Here is a 15,514-nt window from a genome sequence, read left to right as displayed (position 1 = left end):
GGAGTTTTTTCCCAGGTCAGAGAACAGGGCTAGGGTTTTCACATTCCCTGAATACTTCGAGCGTCAGCTAAAAGCAGAATGGTCAATGCCAGCTGCATGCAAACAAGTGCCCAACGCTATTAAGAAATTGTATGTTTTGCCTAACTTTGCCAGTGAGCACAGGCTCCTGTCGTTGATGCACTAGTAGCAGCCCTTCAGTCCCAGGGCCTCCTCTCAGAGGACGGAAAAGGCACAATCAGAGACGGCCTGGACAAGAAGGGCGAGACAGTCCTAAAGAGAGCACATGAAGCAATGGCTGTCTCTATCAAGGCCTCATCTATAGCGTCCATTGTATCAAGAGCGTCCGTGGTATGAATTAGGAGGCTAATCCAACTGCTTCCTGAGAACAATTAAAGACTTCTGGAGGGAGCCAACAGAATACTTAAAGCCTGCATCTTTACAGCTGACGCTACATTGGATGCTCTATCCTTCACCTCCAAAACAATGGCCTCTACAGCGGCGGCAAGATGTCTCTTATGGCTCCAGGTCTGGCCAGCTGACTTCCAAGCCAAAGTCATACTAATGTCCTACCCTTTCCAGGGCAGGAAACTTTTCTATGACCAACTGGAGAAGATCCTGGTGGAAATCAAAGACAAAAAGAGGCACTTCTGAAGTCTTGGAAGAGACCAGAGAGACGATTGTTTAGGTACCAACCTTTCAGATCTCACCATACATTGCCCAGGAACTGACAGGACCACAAATACGGCTGGACCCTGCCTAAAACACAGTCACGGAGGGGCAATTCTCCTGTGGACTGGGAGTGGGTCAGTCTTGACTGATGGGAAGTAGCTCCTCTGTTTCAGGGTCGGACGAATCAGATGATCCCTTAGGGGAGGGTTCTTCTCTGGCGTGCCAGTTTTTTATGGGCCCTGCTCTAGCAGGGAGTCGAATCGCTTTGCTCCTCTGAGCAACAATCCCTAACTAAAAAAAGGAAGAAGCGGCAATTGAGACAAGGAAGGCCTCAGGGGAAAAGGGCTTGTCTCTCCACCCCAACCCCCCCCCCATCAGCCTCAACAGTGGCAGAGGCAACAATCAGCGCAAGGAAACCGTCGGCTGTACTCGGAGGAGAGGCACACGAACGGGCAGCAAGGCCAGCGCTGAGGTGCGGCAGCAGCAGCAATGGTGCTCCTGGCACAAAAGGGATGCCGTTCTCTGCAACACGGTGAGCGGCTGCGACGGGGGAAAACCCAAGCGACGGATGGCATCAGTGAGAGGAATGCCGCGGCCACATAGAGAGAGAGAGTGAGAGATTGCTCCCGAAGCATGCCTTCGGCAGCAGCAACAAGAAGGCCATCGAGCCCTACAGAAGCCCGATAGGCAACCCTTGGGGCCCTGGGTGAGGAGGGGGCTTACTCACGTGTAGAAGCAATACAGGGGAAGTCTTGGCCATTCGGAAGGACATAGATACTTGTCCTGATTAGGCCCCTTGTATTCTCTCGGTCTTCTCCCTCCCCCTCCCCCCTCCCTTTTCCCCTTTAGGCGGGAAAAAGCACCTGGTGGGAATGGCGGCCAAAGCAGGAATGGAGGGGCCTACTTATGCAGCAGAGATGGTTGAAGGCCTAGACCTATTCAGTTCTCCTGCCTCTACTCATTCGTCTCAAGGCCGCTGCAGACGGGGCCAGGAGGGTGGCCAGCTAGATCTTTCGGGAACAGAGGCTAAAGACAACTTTTTAGCTTGGATCAAGATGGAACTTGACAAAGGGCTTAAAGGAGTCATGGACATGCTTAAGAGTCAAGTAGCAGACAAAAAGGGAGAACCAACACCTGGGCCTAGTAAGAGAACTAGAACCCACCATCCTTCTGCTCCCGCCAGAGCCAAGAGACGTAAGCATAGAGAGGATTACTTTGATGGAGACTCAGAGCAACCCCAGTTGGAATCAGAGATCTCAGAACAACACTCTAGAAGTTAGGAATGGGAGTTTTCTGATGAACAAGAGGAAACTGGTGGTGTTATTCAAACCAGACTTTTCTCACAGGAGGTTTATGCCATATTGCTTCCCAAGGTCCTGAAGACATTGGAAATTGCTCAGACAAACACAGGGAAAGAGGAACTTGACCCTGCCTTTCCTCAGGGCTTAGAGAAGGCTCTTCCTAAGATGGGGAATTCTCACTCTGGAGTGACCCTGCCTGCTATTTTTCACAGCATCTTAAAAGCAGAATGGGAAAACCCAGCTAAGCCTAAGGTGTACCAATCCATGTTTAATAAGTTTTACTCCTTAGTTCCGGAAGCTACCAGGAAGATCTGGCTGCCGGTAGTAGACGATCCTGTCACTAGCCTGGCTACTACATCAGTACTTCCAATGGATGAGGAAGGAATGGCCGACGGTCCATCGGATAATAAGATAGAACAATCTATGCGAAGAAACGTTGAGGCTTCAGCAGCCTCTCTTACGGCCTTGGCAAGTGGCTCTCTCTTTGCCAGGGCAGCTTTCACCTGGGCATCTAACCTGGCTGCGGCGGTTAGAGAGGTGCTGAAGGAAGTAAAGAACGAGGTCAAGAAAATAGCCCTAGCGGTGGCCTTTGCAGCGGATGCTACACTTGATGAATTACAAATGTCCTCAAGGGCGATGGGCTTTAATGTAGTGGCAAGAAGAAACACCTGGCTAAGAAACTGGGATGTGGACCCCCCAGCATGGAGTAAGGTGGCTGCAATCCCATTCACCCAGGCCAAACTGTTTGGAGAAGCCCTAGATAGATATCTGGTGGAGGATGTGGAGAAGAAGAGGGTTCTTCCATCTAAGAAAAGGGACTTTAAAGCAAGAGATAGACATTCCTTTCATGATTCTAAACGCCCTATCAGACAAAGCACCTCTAGAACTTACAAGAACAGATGGCAAACCAAACCCAGGAGTGACAACAGGCCCTTTACTTTTCATAAAACTAGTCAACAATTTAAGGGACAGAAGAAGGCCTATCAAGCATGACTATTGTCAACCACCTGTCACGCAAATCGGGGGTCAACTACAAGAATTCTTGAACCAGTGGCAAGTAACAATCACAAACAAGTGGGCCTTGGAAACAGTATCCAAGGGCTACTCTCTGGAATTTCAGTACAGACCCCCAAACTGTGTTGTTCACATACAAAAGAACCCCATGAACACAAAGCATCTACAGATAAGCGAGGTGATTCAACACCTTCTAGCTATAAGAGCCATAGGGCCAGTACTGACAACTTACTGGAACAAGGGAGTGTACTCTGTATTCTTCGTTGTACCGAAGAAAAATGGGGATGTCAGAGCAATCTTGGATCTGCGCTGGCTGAATCAGTTCATCACATCATGCAAATTCAAGATGTAGACACTGAGGTCAATCACGGGGGCCGTACAGAAAGGGGACTTTCTAGCCTCCATAGATCACTCGGAGGCCTATCTGCATATTCCTATCAGGGAAACACATAGAAGGTACCTGCACTTCATATACAATGGGGACCACGTTCAGTACAAGTCACTACCCTTCAGGCTCAAGTCCTCGCCCAGGGTTTTCACAAAGGTGTTAGTGACTCTGATAGCCTCCCGCAGACTGCAGGGAATTGCTCTTTTTCCATATCTGGATGATATCCTGATAAAGGCCCCCACTTCAGTGATGGGGGTGACAGCAATTCAAACGACCATAAACTGTCTGGAGAGTTACGGGTTTGTGATCAACAGGGAGAAAAGCTGCCTGTGCCTGGTACATAGAGAATAAACCACTTCGGAGTGATGATAGATACAATCAAGGACAAGACCTTCATCTCGGAAGAGAGACGACAAAAGATCGTGTCCCTGATAAGGACGATTCAGAGAGACACAGAGGTGGAAGTCCTGCAGCTAGCCAAGTTACTAGGGATGATGGTATCCTGCCAGGACACCCTAATGTGGTCCAGGTTCCACACCCGTCCTCTGCAGAGTCTGTTGTGACCCTTTGAAAGGATCATAGCGAACAAAGGACACAGACGTGTACGGATCCCAGAGTCACTGAAGGAAGAACTGAACTGGTGGCTGACACCGAACAGGTTCAAAGAGGGGGTTCCTCTCAGGGAACCTGTAAGGATAGTGATGACTACAGATGCAAGTCAGACAGGATGGGGAGCACACGCAAAGGGCAAAATGACCCAAGGTGAATGGCTGGCACAGGAAAGAGAAGACAGTATAAACTGTTTGGGATTGAGGGCCATCAAGAAGGGCTTATGGAAACTTCAGGATGTACTGATAGATCACCACGTATTAATCCAAACAGACAACACGACCGCAAAAGCATACGTGAACAGACAAGGCAGAAACAGATACAGAAAACTGAACCAGGAGGCAAGAGAGATCATGCTCTGGGCAGAGCAGAACGTCAGATCTATCAAGGCAATACATGTAACTGGTGTGCGGAACATGGTTACAGACTGGCTGAGCAGAAACAGAATGGACCAGGCGGAGTGGACACTGGATGGTTTTCTTACAGGTGTGCCAGAAATATAGGTAACCAGAAGTGGATCTGTTCGCCACAGCAAGGAACACACAACTGCCAGACAAAAGGAACAAGGGGCGATCGGCATGGATGCACTAAACGAAGACTCGCCCCATGTTCTTCTCTATGTGTTTCCCCCAGTAAGGATCCTGAACAGAGTACTGCAAAAGATTATACAACAACGAGCGGAAGTAATATTGACTGCACCATTCTGGCCGAGAAGGCCTTGGTTTCAGGAATTGAAACGGCTCTCGAGGTCGGAACCATAGAATCTACCACAGCAAATGAACCTCCTGTCGCAAGGGAAGATATTGCATCCAGACCCGGCGTCCTTGAAGTTAACTGCCTGGAGATTGAGCGCAAGCAGCTGTCAAAATTAGGATATACAGACAGGGTGATAGCTACTATGTTGGCCTCAAGGAAGGGGTCTACAAGTAAGAGCTATAGTAAAACATGGCAAACGTTTCACAGCTGGTGTAAGAAGAGGGACACTGAACCTTTAATAGCGTCAGTGAAGGGAATTCTTCTGTTCTTTCAGGAGGGATTGGATAAGGGACTTAGCACCAGTACCTTAAAGAGACAGACAGCAGCCATATCTGCTATCAGGGGGTCTAATAAAGGAATATCACTTACCAGACACCCACACATCAAGAAATATTTTAGGGGAACCATGCTCATTAATCCTCCACAGGTCCATTGATTTCTGACTTGTAACTTAATTGTGGTACTAAAGGCACTCACCGGTGAAACTTTTGAACCTATGGCAACTTGCCCACTCAAGGAGTTGACTCTTAAAACCTTGTTCCTAGTGGGAATTACCTCAGCGAGAAGGGTCTCAGAAATAGGGGCTTTGTCGATAAATGCAGAGTTATGCGTTTTTATAACGATAGGGTAGTACTCAGACCTGATCCCACCTTCATTCCAAAGGTGAATTCGATTTTTCATAGGGGAGAGGATATTGTACTACCTTCTTTCTGTAACAATCCCAAACATGACAAAGAAAGGGAATGGCATAAGCTAGATGTAAAATGGGCTCTAAGTTACTACATAGATAGGACTAAGATCTATTTGCAAGGTTGAAAATATGTTCATCTCTTTTAGGAAGAGCTCACTAGGGGATAAGGTGACTACCACCACTCTGAGTAGGTAGATCAGAGACTGCATTACAGTAGCGTATAAGACTAGACAGCTGACACCTCCAGAGGGTATTACGGCCCGCTCTTTGAGAGGGGCAGCTACATCAGCAGCGTATAGGGCTTGTCTGTCCCTAGATAGAATCTGTAGGGTGGCCACATGGAAGTCTGTACATACCTTCACTAAACACTACAAGGTAGACAAGTTAGCATCTGCTGAGGGTGGCGTTCGGAAGGAGGGTGCTTCAGCACGCTCTGTGAACTAATTGGACCTATGGGGTACTGCTAGACGTATATCCCATCAGTCAAGACTGACCCACTCCCAGTTCACAGGAGAATGGAAGATTTATATGCACTTACCGTGAAGCTTCCTTTCTCTGTGGTCTGGGAGTGGGTCAGTCTAACCCACCCAGGTTAAAGGTTATGGATTGTTGTTTAATGGTTAAATATTGTGTTAGTGTTAAAGTTCTGTTGGGCAGACTGAAGAAGAGTCGTGGAAAGATGGCTCGAAAGCAGCAGAGTTACAGGGCTTGGGAAAACAACTGGTGCGCCAGGGAAGAGCCCTCCCCTAAGGGATTGTCTGATTCGACCTACCCTGAAACAGGAGGAGTTACTTCCCATCAGTCAAGACTGACCCACTCCCAGACCACAGAGAAAGGAAGCTTCACGGTAAGTGCATATAAATCTTCCATTTTCAATCCAAATTCAGCAGACAACAAAGACACCGCGGTGGCAGGCAAGACTCGGACAAAGGGCAGAAGCCCTGACTCACAAGGTGCTCTGGTGGGGGGAAGACTGCTCCTATTTCAACAAACATGGGTGGAGTCCAAGGCAGACGCCTGGGCATTGAAAGTAGTCTCCAATGGCTACTCGATTGAATTCATTTCCTTTCCACCTGAGCAGTTCATAGTTTCCCCTCTCAAGAAAGACCCACACAGACGGTCTATCACTATACAAGCCATTCAACATCTACTAGAAATAGGAGCTGTCGAACCTGTCCCTCAATGTGAAAGGGGACAAGGCGTTTACTCAATATTCTTCACAGTCCCCAAGAGGAATGGGGACTGGAGATCCGTACTGGACCTAAAGTACATGAACCAATTTATCAAACTGAGACATTTCTGGATGGAAACTTTTTGTTCCATCACAGAAACTTTGCAGCAGGAGGAGTTCTTGACATCAATAGATCTGACAGAGGCGTACCTGCATGTGCCCATTGCACCTGCCCACCGGAAATTCCTCAGATTCTATGTAAAGGACATTCACCTTCAATTCAGAGCGATGCCCCTCAGCCTAGCAACGGCTCTGAGAGTCTTAACCAAGCTTCTCATGGTACCAGTAGTCAGGCTCAGGGAAATGGGTCTCCATCTGCATCCATACTTGTACAGTATCTTAATAAGATCAGTCTACAGAGACCTCTATCAAGGAGACAATGTTTACGATTCAATTCCTAGAGAAGCATGGATTCTTAATTAATGGGTCCAAATGCTCCTGACAGCCGTCACAGTGCCTGGAACACCTGGGACTAATGATAGAAACAAAGGAAGGCTGCTGCTTCTTTCCCAAAGAGAAGAGAACCAATAGCAAATGCCTAGTTTCAGACATAATCAGACAACCTTTGTCATTGCTAATGGATCTGTCCAAATTCATGGAACTGCTGGTGGCGAACTCAGAAGCCATTTATTGGGGGTGTTTTCACACCAGACCACTACAGTCGCTGTTGTGACCTTTCCAGTCTCAAGTTGCACAAAAGGTGAACATCAAGGTGCAAGTCCCGCGGTCAGTCAAGGAGAGCCTACGGTGGTGGACAGTCGATACCAACCTTGGTCAGGGCAAGAGTTTCCTCTCTCCTCATCTCACTCAGATCTTCATGGATGCCACCCTGGTCACCTGGGGAGCCACGCTAGAGGGCAACCCTGCCCAGGGCAAATAGTCTGACAGGGAAAGGAGGCTTCCTATCAATGTACTAGAGTTGCGGGCTATCTTTCTAGCTCTAAGGCACTTCAGTGATCCGATCGTGCACAGCCATATTTTGATACACACAGACAATATTGCCGCAAAGACCTATATAAACAAGCAAGAGGGAACCAGGTCCTCTTGGCTACATTGAGAAGCTAACAAGATCATCTGTTGGGCAGAATACATTCTCAAATCAATTCAAGCAGAACACATCAGGGGAATACACAACATTCACGCCGATTGGCTGAGCAGGGAGTCCCTTCACCCTGGAGAATGGTCCCTCAAGAGGGAGGTGTTTCTACTAGCGTCAGCACATTTTGGGACCTCGAAGGTGGACCTGTTTGCGTCACATCTGAACAATCAGGTTCCGAGGTTCTTTTCCAGATTCTTCCATCCTCGAGAGAGGGCACGGACGTCCTCACTGCTTAATGGTCAAAGGGTCTCCTATACGCCTCCCTCCCTCTACCGATGATTCCCAAGCTTCTGTGGAAGATACAAGAGCAGAGAGCGAGCATAATTCTAATCACGCCATGGTGGCCAAGAAGACCATGGTTTACAACTCTACAGCTTATGTTGGTTGTTCCTCCTCTCAGGCTTCCAGTTCAGCCAGATCCATTGCAACAGGGCCCCATATGGCATCCATCTCCAGAGTTGTGGTCTCTGACCGGATGGAAATTGAACGGAGCTATTTCCAGCGTGAAGGCTACCCTCCAGAGATCATAAATACCCTGTTGGCCTCTAGAAAAAGGTCTACCATTGGAATCTACAATTCTTCTTGGAAAGCCTTTAACCGGTGGTGCAGATGCAAGAAAGTAACTTTGCTTCAACCATCCCTGAACTCTATCCTGGGCTTTGTACAGGAGGGTCTGGATAAAGGGCTACGACCAGCAATGTTGAAGAAACAGATCGCAGCCATTGGTTCAGTCATTATGGCAGTAGACGGGGTACCTCTCACTTTTCACCCACATGTCTGGAGGTTCCTCCGAGACATGTCATTGCTGAATCCCCCTATGGTACATTGGTTCCCGACCTGGCACTTAAAAGTGGTACTCTTGGCTCTAACAAAGCCACCATTTGAGCTAATTAAGGACATCCCTCTGCGATGGCTGAAGCTTAAAACCGTCTTCCTTGTGGCAATAATGTCAGCGCGTCACATCACGGCGATGAGTGCCTTGTCTATACGGCCTGACTTGTGCATCTTCCACGAGGACAAGGTGGTCCTGAGAATGGACTCGACGTTCTTACCCAAGGCATACTCCAGTTTCCATAGATCTCAAGAGATCAACCTTCCGTCTTTTCGCCCAAAGCCAAAATATCCAAAGGAGCGTGAGTGGCACAACCTTGATGTGAGGTGGGCCCTTAAGATGTACATAATTAGGATTGAGATGATACATCAAACGGACTCTCTTTTTGTCAACATCTCTCAACCCAGGTTGGGCCACCTGCTATTGCTTATAGTATCAAGTTGTGCATCGGAGAAGCATCCAGGGCTCTCAAACTGGAAATCCTGTCTGGAGTTATGGCTCATTCGGCTAGGAGCGCAGCTACAAATGCAGCTCTCAGGAGAAATGTTTCAATAGAAGACATTTGCAAGGCGGCCACGTGGTCATCATCAGCCACCTTCATAAAACACTATCATTTACATATTTAGGCATTGGCAGATGCAGCATTTGGTTGAAGAGTGCTTCAGCATGTTGTAGGAGACCAAGATCCAATCTCACCTAGACGATAGGGAACTGCTTTGGGAGCACCCACCTCAGAGGGAGAACAGACCTTTGAACACTTACCGTGAAGGGTTCTTCTCTGAGGATAGGAGGACATCTTGCCCTCCCAGGATCTTCATCTATCTTCAGAAATGATCAACGGAGTTACAATCTTCCCTACCACCTCTTTGCTGTACTCTCACTTTAACTAACCTGTTCTGTTTCGAGTGTTGATGTATTACTGGTTTTGTACGCTGTTTGTTTGTTCTCTTCTCTTGAGATTACAGTTTATAGAATGGTTTTATAGAGAGGAATTGGAACTACTGAGGGGAGTCACCCAAACTGAGGAGTGAGAGGGTGGTCTCACACACCAAAGGAAGAGGCATTATTTCAGGTTGCAGCCTACCAACTCCAACCTTGCTTCTTTTCACAGTGCCAGCCCCCAAGCTCAGGATGTCCCAGTGACTGCATATCTGACAGAATTGCTATTTTGTATGACAGTAATCCCCTCTGTACAGCATTGTGGTGATCCACCTTCCATTACTTAGGCTATTTGCATTAATAAGTAACATTTTTTTCTGTCTCTGTAGCTAAGACTGATCAAGCTTCCCATTATCTGCAACTTGAAAACTTATGCTGTTCCTATAAAAGACAGAAACACATTCATTATCCCTTCTTATTTTACACAAGCATATCCTAAAAGTCTGAGTAGATAGAATAACTGCTAGCGATCTGCATGTTGTAGAATAGGGAGGCGTTGATGTTTCTCTTCTGCACGCAAGTGAATGCACATTCAAATAACATTGTACTCAGTTTCTAGTTCTGTCTAGTAAATGCTTGATAAATATTGGGAGGGAAAGAACCCACTAGCTTGATGTATCAACGAGCTCCGTATTTCTTTGGCAACAACAAACAGGTTCCTTTTACCCAGCACAAATTCCCTTTTTGTCCACTGAATGAGCTGGCCTTCCTCCCCCTTCATCATCTTGTTTTAAGGATGAACCCTGCTTTTTTTTATGGATTAGTTTCTCTGTTGACCTCTCTAAACTGCTTTGAACAAAGGAAAGTGTGGTATAGAAATTTCTTAAATAAAACTGTGTTGTAAGCAGTGAGCTTGTCTGCTGTTTCCTGTTTTGGCCGCTTTACAGCTCACCAGTACACTATGTAAAACTTGCTAAAAGAGTCATGGATGCAGTTGTGCAAATGCATGAAAGAAACATTAGAAAGTCCTGATGTATGCATGTATGGGAAATGTGCAAAGATTCAAGGCTAGTGAGGAAAATTGAATAGGCTGAGGGATTTTTAATGTGGTCATATCCTAAGTCTTCACCTGCCATTTATCCAGACTTGCATCAGCGTGTTGAAGGTGAAAGTCTGATGATCAAATATAAGAAGCCATTTTGTTGCACAATGTTTATATATTTATTTACTCAACAATTTGGATTATATATTACTGGCATATTGTAACAGGAGCAGGAATTGTGTGTAGAAGCTAAAGCCTGGTTTAAGCATCATGTTAGCTCTGTGTGTGTTTTGGAAACCCTTACCTATACAGTGCTCCATGTGTTTGGCATAACATATTGTATTTACTCAAAAGGAGGAAGTCCCTGAATGTAAGACAGCCCCCCCCTTTAAAATGGAGCAAATTATTATTGGGCATAAGTGTAATTTGTATGTGAATATAAGAAGACCTCTTTTTGAGAGGGGATTGCATACCTATGAAAAAATCTTAAGTCTTGCATTTAAATAAATACTGTACAAACAAGATTGCATGTGACACTAGCATATCCAGGAACCATGCTATAGGAGTACATGATGTTAGTATAATTAATGTTGCATGTGCAGGTGCCAATCACAGCAGGTCCAGTGGCTTCCAGAGTGAACCTTTGGGTTATGGCAGAATGCCAGTCTAAATTGTAAAAGGAGAGAATCTGAATTTTGAAATAAGTACTGCCTATCATGATGTGTGTTATAATTTGTCAAAGGAAGAAACTGCATGTGTAATTTTTGTGTTGACTGGAGCAAAACAGGTTTAGCCAAGTGGTGCTTTTGTTGGGGTGTTTGATTTCTGATTGCCAGGAGGGAGTATGCATGTTTTTATGCTTCTACGTATAAAAGTATTTTCCGTGCATACACTCATGCAGAATGCCAGGCTATATCTCCTTCCTTCCTTACTCATTTGGGAGGTAGTATTTTTGTTTTTAATACAGGTTTTTAAAAATATGGGATGTATTCAAATATTCAGGTTCCCCCACCTGCATTCTAAAGTGGTAAAAAGCATGCAACAAATGCATTACATGGGGCTGACGATCATGTAGTTTGGTTTTAGTACTACAAGTGTAGTAGTGTGATATTTGGCAATATGATACAGGTGCTAACTTGATTATGACTGCAGAATATGTCACACTCTCACAGTGGGTTGACTTCTTTAGATAGGAAAAGCTATGCCAAACAAAATCTGTACTCACCAGTACAGGCAAGCTCCATTCTCTAATGCAGTGAAGCCAGAGGGTAATGGGGGGTAGTGCTGCAACTGAGCAGAAATGATGAGACTCTTCTTCCCCCTGCTCTCAGTTTCTAAGGTGTTTTTTTGTAGTGCATAGATATTCTATCAGTCCAGTTTCCAACAGTCTGTGCTGTGCTTCTGCCATCTATGTCATGGGCTATTCAGATTGTACGGGCTTTAGGGGCATGCAGTTCTTTGGACCAAAAATAAACCCCAAAATACCTTATCAGGATTTTTCCATTATATTCTGGAATCCTGCTCATATTTGGGGTTCTTGAATATACTGATACTTCTATTCTGATTAATGCTGGAAGTACTTGGGAATAAGCAGGACCACCATTTCAAAGGTTGTAGCAGCTTGTTTCTTCTTAATTTTGGATGTTTCTCAGGTGAAAAAATGGGGGAGGGAGGGAGGCAAGGTGATTCTGTCGTTAGGAGGAGTTCAACTATCTGTTCATCACAACAGTTCTCACACAGACCGCATGAAAGAATCATAATGATTGGACAGAGCGTTGAGCTCCCCCTAACAAGAAATGGTATTCGCCTGTGAGGGTTGCCTCCCTCCCTTTCTCTTTTTTCACCTGAGAAACATGCAGAAGTAAAACAAGCTGCTGTGACTGGCTGCAGCTTCAGGGCAAGCTTTTTTTTTTCAGTGTGTGCCTTCTGCTGCCAGGTTGGGTCTGTTGAGCTTTGGTGGTTCTTTTTGGTTAGTGCTCTAGTATGTTTCACTAAGGCTTCTTTGTCCTGGAGAAAGCATTTGATTCCAACCCTCATTGGACACCGTTGAGAGTAGCTGGGGGCACCTTGTTCAGGAGCCCATAGGATTGGATCCCGTGACCCAATCTTGAAACATGCAGGGTCTTTAGTGGACAGGCAGCCCTCACTCTGCTGCAATTTTGGTGTAATTTGCATGAAGAACAGCCCTTCCAGTCCCTCAAAAAGATTCCTCCATAGGGAATAATGGTTAATTTTGGAATATTGGGAATACCAATATTTATGGCTTTCCTCATACCAGAATCAAATGAATTATTGCTGTTTCCTTGTGTGGGATAAGTAAAGTGCTCAGGAACACTGTTGCAATGAGATTAAAAATGCCCTTTACCCCTGATATATGGTGGCTTGGCCCTCAGGATGCGGTGGGTCTCTAATAAATAATAATGATGATTGCACTTATATACTGGTCTTCTAGACAGATTAGTGCCTCACTCAGAGTGGTGAAAAAGCTAGTGTTATTATCCCCACAATACAGCTGGGGATCTGGGGCTGAGAGGAGTGGCTTACCCAAGGCCTCCTACTAAGTTTGTGGCAGTAGTGGGATTTGAACCAGTAAAATGCTGATTCGCAGCCGAACCACTTAACCACTGTGCTACGGCAGCTCTCTGTGCACAGGTGCACTGCCCCCCAGGATCTTTGCTGTATACAAGCCTTTTCTATACAAACAGCTGTGATAACAGATATTGTGCTAGTTACCAGTACTAGCCAGCTATATTATATAAAATGTCAGTACAGACAATCCTTTCATCAGCAGAGCCAGTTCTTGTCAATATAACCTGTTTCTCTATGCTTGACCTAACATAAACCAGCAAACACAAGATTAATATTTCAAGATTCATATTTTTAAAGTGAAAGCAAGATACATGCTGCTGAGTCAGCATGTGATTTGATTTCAAATGCAAAGGGGTTGTTGAGATATTAAAGAATATAAGGTGCCAAAGAAGAGAGGACAATTTCTGCTGATTTTCCTGCTCCTGCTGCAGACCTCCACATTGCCTCTAGTTTGTTCCTAGGGGAGGGTCCACTACCTTAAGGAGCTAAATTTTGGAGTCGGGGATGAACAGAAGGATACAGGAAGAGGTAGGGAAGTTGCTTTCATCTAGAGCTGCTCTTTCGTGCTGCTTAAGAGTCAAGCCATTGTTTTGGTTACTTGTTTCTTTTATAATTCTTACTTGAAAAGTGTGTGTGGTGGTATTCTGCAGTGAAGCAGCTAGGGCAGCAATCTTGTGTTGTGTGTAAATCGCCTGGGAGTACATCTGACTGAACACACTGGGGTTTATTTCTGAGAAAATATGCATAGGATTGTGCTGCAGATAATTTGCTTTACATCTAAATGCATTATCTTCCCATTTTTCATATTAAACACTGTCATATGTCTAAAAATACAGACAGATGGAAAAGAGTCTACAGGTCACATGGGTATTTCTGCCAATTTTTTTGTAAGGTTCAGTTAAATTTATGGCATATTAAATTAGGCAATTTGCATGATGTGTAAAATAAGATTTATGATGTGATTAATAAACATTGCTGTATCCTAATTTAGAACTTGGCAAATCTAGATTCATATGGCCAAAATAAGAAAGTGTACCTTATCATTTAAGGCAGCATGATACCCTTCGTTACTTCTGAAAAATTTAGAATTATGATTTTGGCATATGCCTTTATTTTACAGCGGCTGCTAATGTAAAGCCTACTCGCTCCTATCAGGAATACTGTTCAGTCCTTGACATTTCTCCCATCAGAGGGAAGTGAGCTTACTACTATTAAAATTAACCTTAGCACTGGTACAGTGTTTTCAAGTGTTCAGAGCAATTTCTATGCATTATTTGTTACAGCCTAAGAACAACCCTATGTGTTACGTTTATTTATTTAAAATATTACTAAGCTTGCTTTGGGGCCCAAAGAGTATAACAACATAAACTTAAAACAACAATGAAAAGAACCTAAAAAATGCAAACTAGTTAGCCAACCCCAGAAACATCTCCATTTCAGTATCCATTAACAGTACAGTTGTATGTCATTACTCCATGCCCTTGTTGCCAAAACACTTAATCATCCAGCCCTTAATGCTTTCTAAAATGCCATCTGCAGCTGAGGGGAAAGCATTCTTTGCCGTGCTAGTGACATGTTTCTCCAATAGAAGAACAGGATCCCACAGGATGCCTAAGCTTTTTAAAATTCTTCAACAAAAGCTGCACCCTGTCTGTCTGTCCCATAACATTGCAGTCTTACTGACCAGCAACATTTCTTACCTGGATTCCGTTTCAGCTTGATCTGTCTCAGCCACTTGATCACAGCATTTCAGACACAGAACAGATACAGGAGCGTCTGGGGGCTTATTAACTAACTTTATGTATAGCTACAGTGTCCGCTGCCTCTTGATGTCACCCAACTCTAGAGCTACAAACAGTCTCACTGAGCCTTGTGGAACCTTCCAACTCAAATCCCACGGAAACGCCTCCTCCTGTTTAGTTCCTCCTTTGGGATTTGGTTCATTAATAAGGACCTTGACCACTGCAGCATTATGCCATTAAATCCCACATCAGATTTCCAATGCTATAACAGTTAGAGAAAGATTTATCATATGAAAGCTGGCTGAAAGATATAGTAATTAGAGATGTGAAGGCCTGGTAGAGAAATGAAAAAATGGGGCGAGGGGCTAATGACTTGTTTTCAATTTTTCCAGTAGAAAAAATTGGGGAATTTAGAGAAGTGCTGGGGGGCGGGGGGAAACCTCTTGTGAAACATTTTCTCTTTTAGAATGAGTGAAATGCTTCTTAAGACTAGAGATGTAAAATTCCAGAAACTGAGACACCCTGGGGGGAGAAGTGGAATTACAGAATTTGCAAAAATATTGCCCAATTATACCAATCAGTACTCCATATTTAACTCACAGGAGCAGAAATCATAAAATGGTTTCTAGTAATATAGATAATTTTGCTGTTCATCTATTGCATCCAGGACTT

At 44.9% G+C, this 15,514-nt stretch overlaps 1 protein-coding gene across 1 annotated transcript in view; it reads left to right on the top strand.

Moving 5' to 3' along the window:
- The window catches only part of TRERF1 (transcriptional regulating factor 1), a 131,049-nt gene that overhangs the window by 36,982 nt on the left and 78,553 nt on the right, over nt 1-15,514 (top strand). The window lies entirely within an intron of this gene.

The sequence above is a fragment of the Eublepharis macularius genome, chromosome 1, assembly GCF_028583425.1.
Source record: "Eublepharis macularius isolate TG4126 chromosome 1, MPM_Emac_v1.0, whole genome shotgun sequence".
In the NCBI taxonomy this organism is placed as follows: Eukaryota; Metazoa; Chordata; class Lepidosauria; order Squamata; family Eublepharidae; genus Eublepharis; species Eublepharis macularius.
Note: the sequence above shows the minus strand (reverse complement) of the source record. Positions and strands in the feature narration are given on the sequence as shown.